Source organism: Rattus norvegicus, chromosome 2 (assembly GCF_021556685.1).
Source record: "Rattus norvegicus strain SHRSP/BbbUtx chromosome 2, alternate assembly SHRSP_T2T, whole genome shotgun sequence".
NCBI classification, from domain to species: Eukaryota; Metazoa; Chordata; class Mammalia; order Rodentia; family Muridae; genus Rattus; species Rattus norvegicus.
The window spans coordinates 47,233,689-47,245,000 of record NC_141535.1 but is presented as its reverse complement, the minus strand read 5'-3'; the positions used below and the strand labels follow the sequence as shown (position 1 = coordinate 47,245,000).

Here is an 11,312-nt window from a genome sequence, read left to right as displayed (position 1 = left end):
GTAAGAAGGGAGTCGAAGGAATCACGGTTAAAACCCTGAGAGTCAGTGAGCTCTGCGAACCTTGAAAAAGTTCAATTATATACCCAAGAGCTGAGGGGAGACTCTGACAAAGGTAGCCTAATTTAGATGGAGGGCCTGGGGGGTGGGGTGGGGCTGCCTTAGCTGAAATCGGGAGTTACCAGACGGAGAATAAAGAGAATGGCAGTCAGGGTAAAGGAGCTGCAGTTTGCCCAGGGAGGCAGTGGACTCGATTTGCTACATTAATGGAAAAGCTCGAGGTGGAAGATGAGTTGCTATGAGTGCAAGAGAAGAATGGGAGCAAGAGAAAGATACAGGGAGCCAAACGCAGGAGTGCACCCACACAGGCACCCCTGGCCCAGGAAGACAGGCCCCAGGAGCCCCTCCATAGCAATCCAGATGCAGGATATTGACAATCAACAGGCAAACCTACTCATGAAACACTAAGCCATTCAAAGGCACACCGTGTGGACTATAGGTATGTACACTGTGGGCCCCCTTTTCTGATCGCCCACACTCCACTGAGAGATGCCTTGCTCTTCCTGAGGGGGAGGCCAGTGCCCCATGGTAAGCAGACTGTGAAAAGGGATCCAAAGCGGGGAAGAGCGTGGGGCACACCCCTAGCGCCTGGCTCCTTCCGACTGCAAGGGGGCCAGCTCCTGTACATGGGTGAGCAGAAGAAGACTGTGCGTCTGCTCGCAAAGCCTCTCTGACCTCCAACGTTACCCCTTCCTACAAACACAAAAGGCAGACTGAAGGCAGAGACGGTGTGTGAGCTCTCATTCAGGCCTGCTGCTCTGTGGAAGCCCTCACACTGCAATGATCCTTTGAGCCAAAGTGCCCCTGAAACTGTACCAAGATAATTTTAAAAGAGAAAATAATTTCTAAACTGTTGCATATGCTTGGACATCAAATACAGCTCCAAACACCAGGAACATGGAGGCAGCTGATACTCTGTGCACATGCCTCAAACTTAAACACGCAGAACTGGGAAATGAATAAATGGCCCCCATGGAAAGGAACAGAAGCTCAGCACTGAGTGGATCCACACCCCAGATGCAGGACAACATACTGCTAAGAGCAGACTAGCCCAAAGCCCTTTCAAGAAGGATTAGATTTTAGGTCCTCTCCCTGACTTCATGGAGCTGGGCAACTGCCCAACCACCAAAGGCTTCACATCTTTTTCCTGAAAAGACCAAACGGGGTCTCAATTCTAGGATTCCTCAGGCATGAGTTCAGGCAAAGCCCACAGCACTAGGAAGAGCACGGCAAGACTGTAGTTGGGCTACCAGGGGCCCCGCCCTATCTGCAGCAGCCTCCGGGGCCCAACCTCCAGGCCTATCTTTACCAAGCTGGTGCTTGAAAGAGAATCTAACCAGCCCGAGGGAGAATACCTCAAGATCTGATTATTGGGAACCCGTCTAAAATAGACATTTGAGAACTGCCAGACATCTGAGAAAAGCTATGAATAAGAACAACGGACAATAAAAGCACAGAAAAAACATAAACACAGTAGCCCACAGAGTAAGCAGAGATACAGCACATAAGCTTATATCCATGTAGTTTTAAAGTCTAAAGTTAAAAAGACATGGGGTTCCTAAGCATACAGTTGCCAGTAGAGTACTTTCATGGTATGCATAAAGTCCAGCGTTGAACTTCAGAACCCCAATAACCATGGCGGCACAAGTCTGCAATCCTAGTAGTTGGAAGGTGGAGGGAGAAGGGTTGGGTGTTCAAGGGCTACAATCCTTTTCTCAAAAGTACATAAACAGGGGCTGGAGAGACGATCCAGCAGCGCAGAGCACCGGCAGCTCTTGCAGAAGAGCCAGGTTCAGTCCCCAGCATCCACGCATGGCTCACAACCATCTGTAACTCTAGTTCGAAGGGGATCTGACACCCTCTTCCCACCTCCAAGAATGCCAGGCGTGCATATACACGTGGTATACAAACATACAAGCAGGCAAGCACTCAGAGGCATAAATAAATAAATATCTTTAAAACAAGTAAATAAGAAATAAGGTATCCATGAAAGAAAACCAGCAGTGGGATATCATAAAAGGGGGAAAGGGGAGGCAGGCAGAAATTTGAAACACAGTAAAAGACTTAAATTTGAAGTCTTAAATCTCCCAGAAAATACGACACAATTGAAAAACACAAAATGAAAGTGTCAACAATTAAGGATTGCTATTAAAAAAAAGAAGCCAAGAGAAATGGGAAGAATTCCAAGAAAACTTTGCAGAACTTAGGGACTTGAATTTTGCTCCCCTCACAGGGCCTAGTCCTGGCTACAAACAGGGCTCTATAGCAAAGCACGGCCTGGAATGTCGGAAAACTACAGTTGCCAAACTCCATTAAAAATAAACAAAATCCTGCCAGAGAAAAAATGTTAGAGACAAAGGACTCGAGGACTAAATAGGACGGCGCCTCTAGATGCCACACTGGAAACTTAAAAACAAATGGCACACAATGCCTTTGAAATTGTGAGGGAAAATAATGCCCAGTGCAGGACTCCATCCGCACCAACTAAGCCATCAATCATGAGCCTGATAAGAAAGGTCTCAAAATCGTGACCTCCCATGCACCCTGGGGTGAGCGAAGAAAGAAGACCTGGATGTCAGCGGGGACCTCACAGGAGAAGGGGTCCCCAGCATGGCAATTAAGGGGCCGCCACGGATGACAGCCACACAGCCCTAGACAGCAATCAGCCCCCAAAGAAGCAGATCAAGGGCTCGGGGAGAAGAGTCATCAAGGAGGTTAATTTGACGGGATTTGATAACATCCCGATTATCACGTTAGGAAGAGAGGATCTGTTGCCACTGGGGGGTGGAGCAAGTGAGAGTAAATCAATGGCATAGAAACGAAGGAAAAATCACAATAATTCACCCTAAGGAAAATCAAATTGGGTGGGGAAAAATAAGCACACTTCAACAGACAGACAGCAGTCATGTCTAACGTCTTTAAAGCAGGGCAATGAAGAGACTTGGATCTACCCAAGTCCAGGGCATTAACATCCTAGCAGTCTGAGGAGGAGGAGGTGAGAGAGGGAAAACTGCTGTGGAGAATGAGGAGAGGAAAAAGCTAATCCTCCCTCTGAGACTGGGAACCACTGGGGATGTCAACTAGACAGTCAAGAAGCAGCAGCATGAACACACTGGCCAGAGACACAGCAATAAAGAAAAATAAAAATGAAAGCTAAATAGTTGAGAATAAACAAAACCAGAGAAGGAAGCAGGAACCGAGGAGGAAGGATCACAGCTCACTTTTATGTGCCTATGAAATAACTTGACATTTTAAATATATATATATATATAGACATATAACCGTGATTTTTTTTAAAAAAAATTACTAAATAATACACAAGGTAAGATGTGGAATCCAATTCAGTCTACACTCATGTATCCACTTGTGTGTTTATGAAGTCATTAGAAAAATATGTATGCCTGCCTGGATTCTGTGGTGCAGTAGCACAGTTCTTTTCAGGAGAGTATCTTGAGGTCTTTGTTACTTGAAAGAATGTTTAATGAAGAGAAATCACTCACCTCAAGTCAGCTGTAGTGCCTAGACACTGGCCAGACATGCTGTATAAAAAAAACAAAGACTAATTTGTGAACGCTATTTGCAAAGTCAACATTCTTCCCGGGCCTTTGAAACTGGCAGCCTCTCTAATTTTTTATCTGTTATTAATTCATAACTACCTCCTCCTTCCAAAAAGACAGCAACCTTTTTCTTAAGTCACATTTTTTTCTCTCTTCATCTTATAAAACTACAGTGAGGTAGAAGATTACAGAGTATTAATTAGAATGTGCTTTCGGAATAGCCAGGGAGACAGTTACTTGAAAATTATAAAAGGGAACTCTGAGAAGATATCACGCAATTTATTCTTTATGTCTTAATATTTTCCTGAGATACAATAACAAATCCCATTCCTTTTTGTCTTCCACATAGCTGAAAGGCATTAGGCAGGCCTAGCAAGATCGATTCACAAGGCGCTTTTCTTTGTTAAAAAGTAACATTCCCTGTAGAAAATGGCTGAATGTATCTGCTTTAAAATACCTACTAAGAATCTGTGACAGGGCATCCACACTGTAAACTTCTCCAGTTGAATGAAAACTCTTTCTTTCATGAGCTATCATCTCCTCAGTAAGGCGAGAGTATTTTGATGAAAGCAATATGCCAGCATTATCTGGTGTTACTGCATCTACTCATACTGTCCAACAAGTCTAATATATCCTTGGAAATCTATAGCTTGAGACTGTGACTTAAAGACATTAACATCTCAATAAAATGTCAACTGTACTAAAATATATCGTGAATACATTATCGAGATACAGCACTGCAAAATGTCATCATGAAACTCAAATGTAGCCACTATATTTCATCCCCAGATGATTTCTCTCTCGATGATGGACACCTGCATATGGCTAACCCTCTGAGACCTTAAAATTAAAGGGCATTTCCAGATTGAAACTAATGAGGACCTGGGGACGTTGATTTCGTTGTTTGAATCAACTAATCTTCAAGGGGTTTCCAACAACCACAAAGATATTTGACAAGTGGGAACATCTCACAATCGAAAACTACTCTAAATGCACATTGTCCAACCTCTTTTCCTTGAACGTGTAAGTGTGACAGAGAAGTTAATTGAGTTGACAAACAACCCATGATTAGTTTGGAGTCCTCTAGAAACTCACTGAGTGGCCTGAGCGCAGTTAATTCATTACAGAGTCTGCAAAGCGAGGAGAGATACTCTTGAGACTTGCATCAACAAAAATAAACACACACACACACACACACACACACACACACACACATCTTTACTGTGTATTTTTAGTTATCTGTGCAGTAACGCAGAGGGGGTGCTCTATCTTGACACAAAAATCAAACTAAATTTTTCTTTATGCTCAAAAGACAGACTGCAAATGTGGATCGGTAAGGTCTGCAGTTTTTCCGGTTTTTGGCGTATTTGGCTGTTTTGTTGTTTTGTTTTCTCCTATCAGGTCAGTGGCCGGTTTAGAGTACACACAGTACATCCTGCTGCTACAGAACTGGTGCTGTTTTCTCCTGGTCCTACAGATCATTGGACATTAAGTCTGGAGTCGGAAGAGAAGGAAGATGCAGGGGAGGGGGATGAGGGGGAACGGCAGCTCTAAATAAGGAGATGAATAAGTTGTGCCTTGAGGCTCTAAGATTTACCAGGAGACTATTCCCGATTACAGACCTGACGACTTTCCTTACCTATGCTCCAGCAAGTAATCCCTTGGACAGTGACAAGATCAGAAGCCCAGAAGAGCTAGTGTCGGTTTAACATGTGAACGCTTGAGTATTTTTACAGTCTCATCTTACTATTATTACTATGGATGCCTCTTTTTAAAAAACCATTTTATTTAGTTGTAGGTGGGTGTGGGTGGGCACCTGTGGTAGTGTGTACGTGGGTGTGTATGTGACTGTGTGCACCTGTGCATCACCTTGCCAGATACCTAGAGGTCAGGTGACAATCTGCGAGAATCAGTTCTTTCTTTCCTCCAACGGAGTCCCAGGGATCCAACCAGGGATCCAATTGGTTCGTAGGCTTGGTGGCACATGCTTTTGACCTACTGAGCAATCTTGCTTTACCGTCAGAAAGTTGAGGGAGAAAATGAAGAGAATACAATGTTCATAATAAGGGATCTGGTTATCTGGAACATCGCTCCCTGCTTAGCCAAACAAAGAATAATTTCCATAGCTAAAAAACCAAAACAAACAAACAAACAAACAAACAAACAAAAAAACCAAAAAACCACACCAGGTCACAGGGTGTTAATTACTGGTTAATTCTACTAAGAACGTGATTGACTGCAAGCAGCATAAAATTCACTCTGTGGTGTTTTCAACGAAATACAGCCAAATTTAAAGGAGAAGAAGAGATTGTAAGAGATTGTATATAGCATCTCTGCACCACCATCCCTCTGTACACACACACACACACACACACACACACACACACACACACACACACATCCCAGTCCAGGAGACTATATATTCATACAGGATTAGAGACAGTACAGTCTCAGTCAATACCCAACTTTGTCACAACCACACTCAATACCAACTGGCAAAGCTGTGTCCCAACGGCAGTGCACAGAAAGACACAATCAGCCCATTCGCTGTAATTTACCAATCACTAGATTAATACACATGCCAACCTCTGGTTTATGTATAAGCAGGATTGAAAAGAAGCCAGCGTCATCTCTCCCAAGACATCAAGAAAGCTACCTAGCATCCAAATGCCACAGCCATATGCAAACAGGAAACTACAAAGAAGGGTTGGGGGAGGGGATCTGAGTAAGCTGGCAACACAGAGCCCTCTTCACAAGACAGCAAGAGTTTCCCCCCAGGTAGCAGCCCCCATACACACACACCATGAGATTATTATTACTCAGAACCAAGCAGCACAGCCACACTTGACAACTTCACAACCGCCTCATGTTCGACACACTGCAGGCTTGGTAGAAAGGGAAAATAGGTATTGTGTATACATTTAACAATGTGTGTTCCACTGGGCACCGGAGTTTATATTTTCTCCATTGGTGTATAATCTGCTGCACAAAATGAAATTTGCTGTCTTAGCTTTAAACTATTTAGTCAAATGAGGGCAGAGAGAGCACAAGCAAATGTATCAGAGAGGGCACACCTATTAAAGGCGTATCTATCACTAGTCATGTAAAAGTAAACTAAGAGATGGGGAATGGTTCTCCTGACAACCTCAAATACTTAACCTATCCATACTGCTGTTTCTACAACTAGAAAAAACGAGGTTGTTAAATCAGACGCCCTCTAAGGTCCCCTAAAGCTCTAACATCCTGTGGTTCCTTTAAATATGTCATCTGATCAAGTAAACAAGGCATAAAATGGACTGTCAAAACTCCCTTCTAAAAATAGCAAACCCCAATGACCAATGTGGAGGAGAAAGGAAAGCCTGAAACTGAGGGGGTGGGGGTAGAATTTTACTTAAATAACTTCACACATTGCTTAGAGACTAGCATTCCATTCAACCCTCCCCATTTCCAGTATAGCACACGTGTAAGAAGGGTAGTTAACTTTTTAAAAACACTATAAATGTGTCTTGTAAAATTTATACTGTTTCTTCTTACAACGAATTTAAAATAGTTCTCAAGTCCAAAATGGTGAGTGTTGTAGCTGGCCAAGGACTGGACACCCTACAGCACCCTCTCCAGAGAAACAGCATGGCAGGTCTTCAGCTGCACTTTGTTGGAGACCTCAACCAAATGACAGTCCCGTTAACAACGCACTACAAGTTCATCAAAACTTGGGAAAGATCACCGAGTTATTCAGAAGAAATGTGCTTTGCCAAGGGAATAAAAACTGAGTAGCCCTCTCGGGCTAAGTCAAACAAGGAGAAGAAAGAGAAACGGTGAGAGAGCAAGGGGCAACTTTGGAAGAAAAAAAAATTTGTTCAACAAAATGTTCCCATATTTTTCTGGGAAATCATCTAAGTTTACAACTTAGGTAATCAATTTTTTTCCAATAAATTGGTCATAATTCTTGTTAAAAAGCAAATAAGGCAAAATCCTAATATCCCAAGGAGTCGATGCAGGGAGTGTAACGTAGGACGTCTAACTTGAAGACCTGGATGGGGGCAAAGTGAATATTACGTCACTGTCCTGGACATGGGGGTGGGACATAATGCAGATTTACCTTGGACACCAAATTACAGCATCTTTGACACAGCATTCACAATTAAATTCAAACCCACTTAGGAGAAGCCTTTAGCGACAAAACCGGGATAGCAGTCTACCAACGATGGCTGCGAGGCAAGGGCCAAAAAGGAAGGAAGGAATTGGAGGCTGCAAGGAAAAGCCCCAAGGGGACCAGAGCAAGCTGATAGGAGCCTGAGTCTCTCCCTGCACTCAGGAACTGACACCACCTTGCTTTACTCTTGCCTGGGGAAGGGGTAAGATGCCCTTTTCTATCTCCATTCTGCCACATCAAAATAGTCGGTGTGGGTTTCCCCAAAGGCCAGGTCTCAGGGAAATGAGAGAACTTGCTTTGGTACTGGCAGCCTTTCGTCCCCACCAAGCCAGTTCGTTCCCCCTGTAACCCCTGCCACGCCAAGGTCTCAGAATTTTAACCCTCCCCACCCACAGCGTCCTGGCCACTCATTTGCACCAATGGACGAAAACAGAAAAACACACCTCCAGACATGCTTAGGCACGTTCAGGAAGGGATGGCCCTCACTCCTCAGACCGCTTTGGACGAAAGAGGTGCAAAGACTCATCCCTGTGACCCAAGCATTAAAAAAAAAAAGATTTGTGCTGGGTCAGTTCAGCCTGAAGTGTCCCGAATACGCCATGTGGCATCTGCAACCCTCCCCAGCCTGGTAGCATTGATGATTGAACACCGGAGAAGGTTTGGGGTCATATTTATTTATTTATTTAATTTGAAGCCCCTGTGTCTCTCGCTTTCCTCGAGGAAACCTGTGACTCTCGGAAGAGCGTGGTAGCTGTGACCCCACACTGGAAGGAGGTAGGATCAAAGGCAGCCTGGCCAGACATGGGAAAACATTTTCACTGAGAGTGGACAGACTGCCTGTCAAAAGGTTACTCCCACCGCGTTGGGACAGCAGATCGCATTACTAGGAGTAACAACATGAAAGGGCAAAATCTGGCCACAGTCACCCACATACATGTTTTTCTTTCCAACAGGGGCAAATGGGAGACACCAGCCACAGCCCAGTTCCCCTGTCTTATCACTTGTGGGGGGATGGGGAGGGGCAAGGCGGGAAGGGAGCCTTTTCCTAATCAATACAGACCCTGAGCCGCAGCCACTGTTTAATTCCTTTTATATTTTTCTTTTCATTCAGAAACAGCTCACATTCACCAAGACTTTTCTGTCTTAAACTTTTTTTTTTTTTAAATCCAAGCAATCACAAGCTATATTCTGTGGAGGACAAAATAACTTTGGAGGCGTAAATCTTAATGTCAATGACAGGAAGGCTTTGGTGAACCATTACCATAAATCTGACAAACGCTAATTTGATGGGTGGCTGTATCTGTCTGCTGCACGGACAGTCTAGACAGTCTATTGAGAAATCTTAAAACACAACTGTTTGTTCCCTGTAACACCATCTGGGTACAGCAATAAGCGGCAACCCAGCGCCATTCACACGTGGATCAAAGCACATGCTAATGCTACCATGAAGTCATACACATAAAAAATTCAATCTGAGAACTCGAAGCAATTTTCCTAAGTCTCCAGTGAAGAAACCCCAGACTTAGTGAGACTCAAGCTAAGTATGTGAAGGGGAAAGGGGGGTGGGGGTGGGGGGAGGAACAGAATATTTAATGAGCTTGGCTTCCAGAGGAATGTTAGGCCACCCATTGTATTGGGAAAAGGCTCATGTCAGGCTTCAGTCTTGGTACCCGTCGGGGGTGCCCCTTTACAAAAATTGATCTGAGGACCTTTGTAATTACCTGTTTCAGCAAGAGGGACGAGGGCGGACTTAGGGATGTGAAATAGTAAAGATGGGATACAAGGTGTAAATCGAATATTATAACATAACGGTCAGAACTGGCGCAAACGTTCGATATTGCAATATGAAAAATCTTTCTCATTAAACTGTGGCAATAGATCAAAGCATCAAGGGCCTCCTACTGAACGCCTTTAAATATTACAAACATAAGAGCAAGTCTGCTGTGCGTGGAACAGAAACAAAGCTCCCCGCCCCACCCCCTCCCACCTCCAACCCTTGCAACTTTATCCTATGTCTGGCCCGAGAAGGACATGGCTGGCAAAATCCATGTTGTGTGGGCCAAACACTAAGAATCCCGACTTTCCCCAAAATTCTATAAAGTAGCAAATAAATTAAAAGCTGAGTTGGACAGCGCCTCCGTAAACGTGTCTTCTCCAATTTTAAGGTACTCATTAAAAGACATCAATAAAGGGCTCTTCTTCCATGGGGATCATGGACACACCATCTCATCCTCCCACCTTGCTATTGAAAGGGAGTTCTTGATGCAAGCGTTTGTTTCACTCCACTGGGCAGCACTGCCAGTAAGTTTGATGTCTGTGCTTCCTGGCTGGCTGACTTCATCTCCCATCAGAATCTGATGGGGGGGGAGGGGAGGGGACCATGACCAAAAAAACAAAAACAGAAATAAAAAAACCCAGCCACCTCAGCAATGTGTTGTTACTATTAAACTTATCTCTGTCTGCTAGGAGGCAATAGATATGTCATGTCTCTATCTCGTTCCCCGGCCTAAGTCATACGAATTCCCACCAGCGCATTTTATTTTACTTTATAGCAGTTATAATAGGTGTGTGTGTGTGCACTATGTATGTGTGGATGTGTGCAAACGCACACATTCAACCAGATGACTTGTCCGAGTGTGTTACCCAGGCCACAGGAGGTAGGTTACACAGCAAAACCAGTGAGAAATTACATGCTTTGTCTACCAGAAGACTGTGGCTTGTGCGGCAAATTTTGAGTTTACACGGTTACTATAGATTTTCCCACATAAACTAAGCTTAACATGGGAACTGAGGCAAATCCCCTCTGCCCCGAAATGTGCGGACAATCCATGTCCTGTGAGGAGTGTACCTGCTGGAATACGCAGAGAATGCACTGTCGCCTCTAAAATGTCTTGTGAACTTTTAGGCCAGACCAAGTCTATGATTTTACAACACTGGTGATGCACCCGGTAAATAAATGAATGAAAAAAACAAAACAAAACAAAGATTAACAGCTAGGCACTGATTTTTCTTAAAATTCAATTTCCACGGAAGAGACATCCCAAAGTATTTCCTAACAAAATTATCTCAAATGTAATATTAATAACATAATGCCTTTGTTAATGATAGGGGAAATCTACCAATTTTAACATCTCATGCAACAATGGAGTCTCCCCATAGTCAAGTATGTTAAAATAAGAAAATCGCTTGAAGTACGTCAACTGCCAATCAACTGTACAAGTTTCCAGTGTGAGTGACAATGTTTTTATTTTACATTTGTCCTAAACCACAGGGCCAGTCACTACAACACAATCTAGATCACAGAAAAAAAACAGGAAAAAAAAAAAACCCATGGAGGAACAGCCTGTTTTTCTGAACTATACAACTCCTGAGAGACCTGCAGAGACCCAACACAAGAATGTAATCTACCTTTTCCAAGGACAGCTCTTGTCCTAACTTCCAAAGAAATACTCTGCACAGATGTGAGCTAGCTTTGCCTGCAAGTTAATTACATGCCAAGACTTCTCAGCAGAACTAAGAGCCATCCCATCCCATCCCATCCCATC

General features: G+C 43.8%; 1 protein-coding gene across 14 annotated transcripts in view; it reads right to left on the bottom strand.

Annotated features, from left to right (window-relative positions):
- The window catches only part of Arl15 (ARF like GTPase 15), a 382,647-nt gene that overhangs the window by 289,190 nt on the left and 82,145 nt on the right, over positions 1-11,312 (bottom strand). For 4 of the 14 annotated variants that reach the window (XM_087634380.1, XM_087634395.1, XM_087634392.1 and 1 more), the window contains exon 2: positions 3,558-3,596. The gene's annotated coding sequence lies outside the window, so the exon portion shown is untranslated. 14 annotated transcript variants of the gene reach the window in all.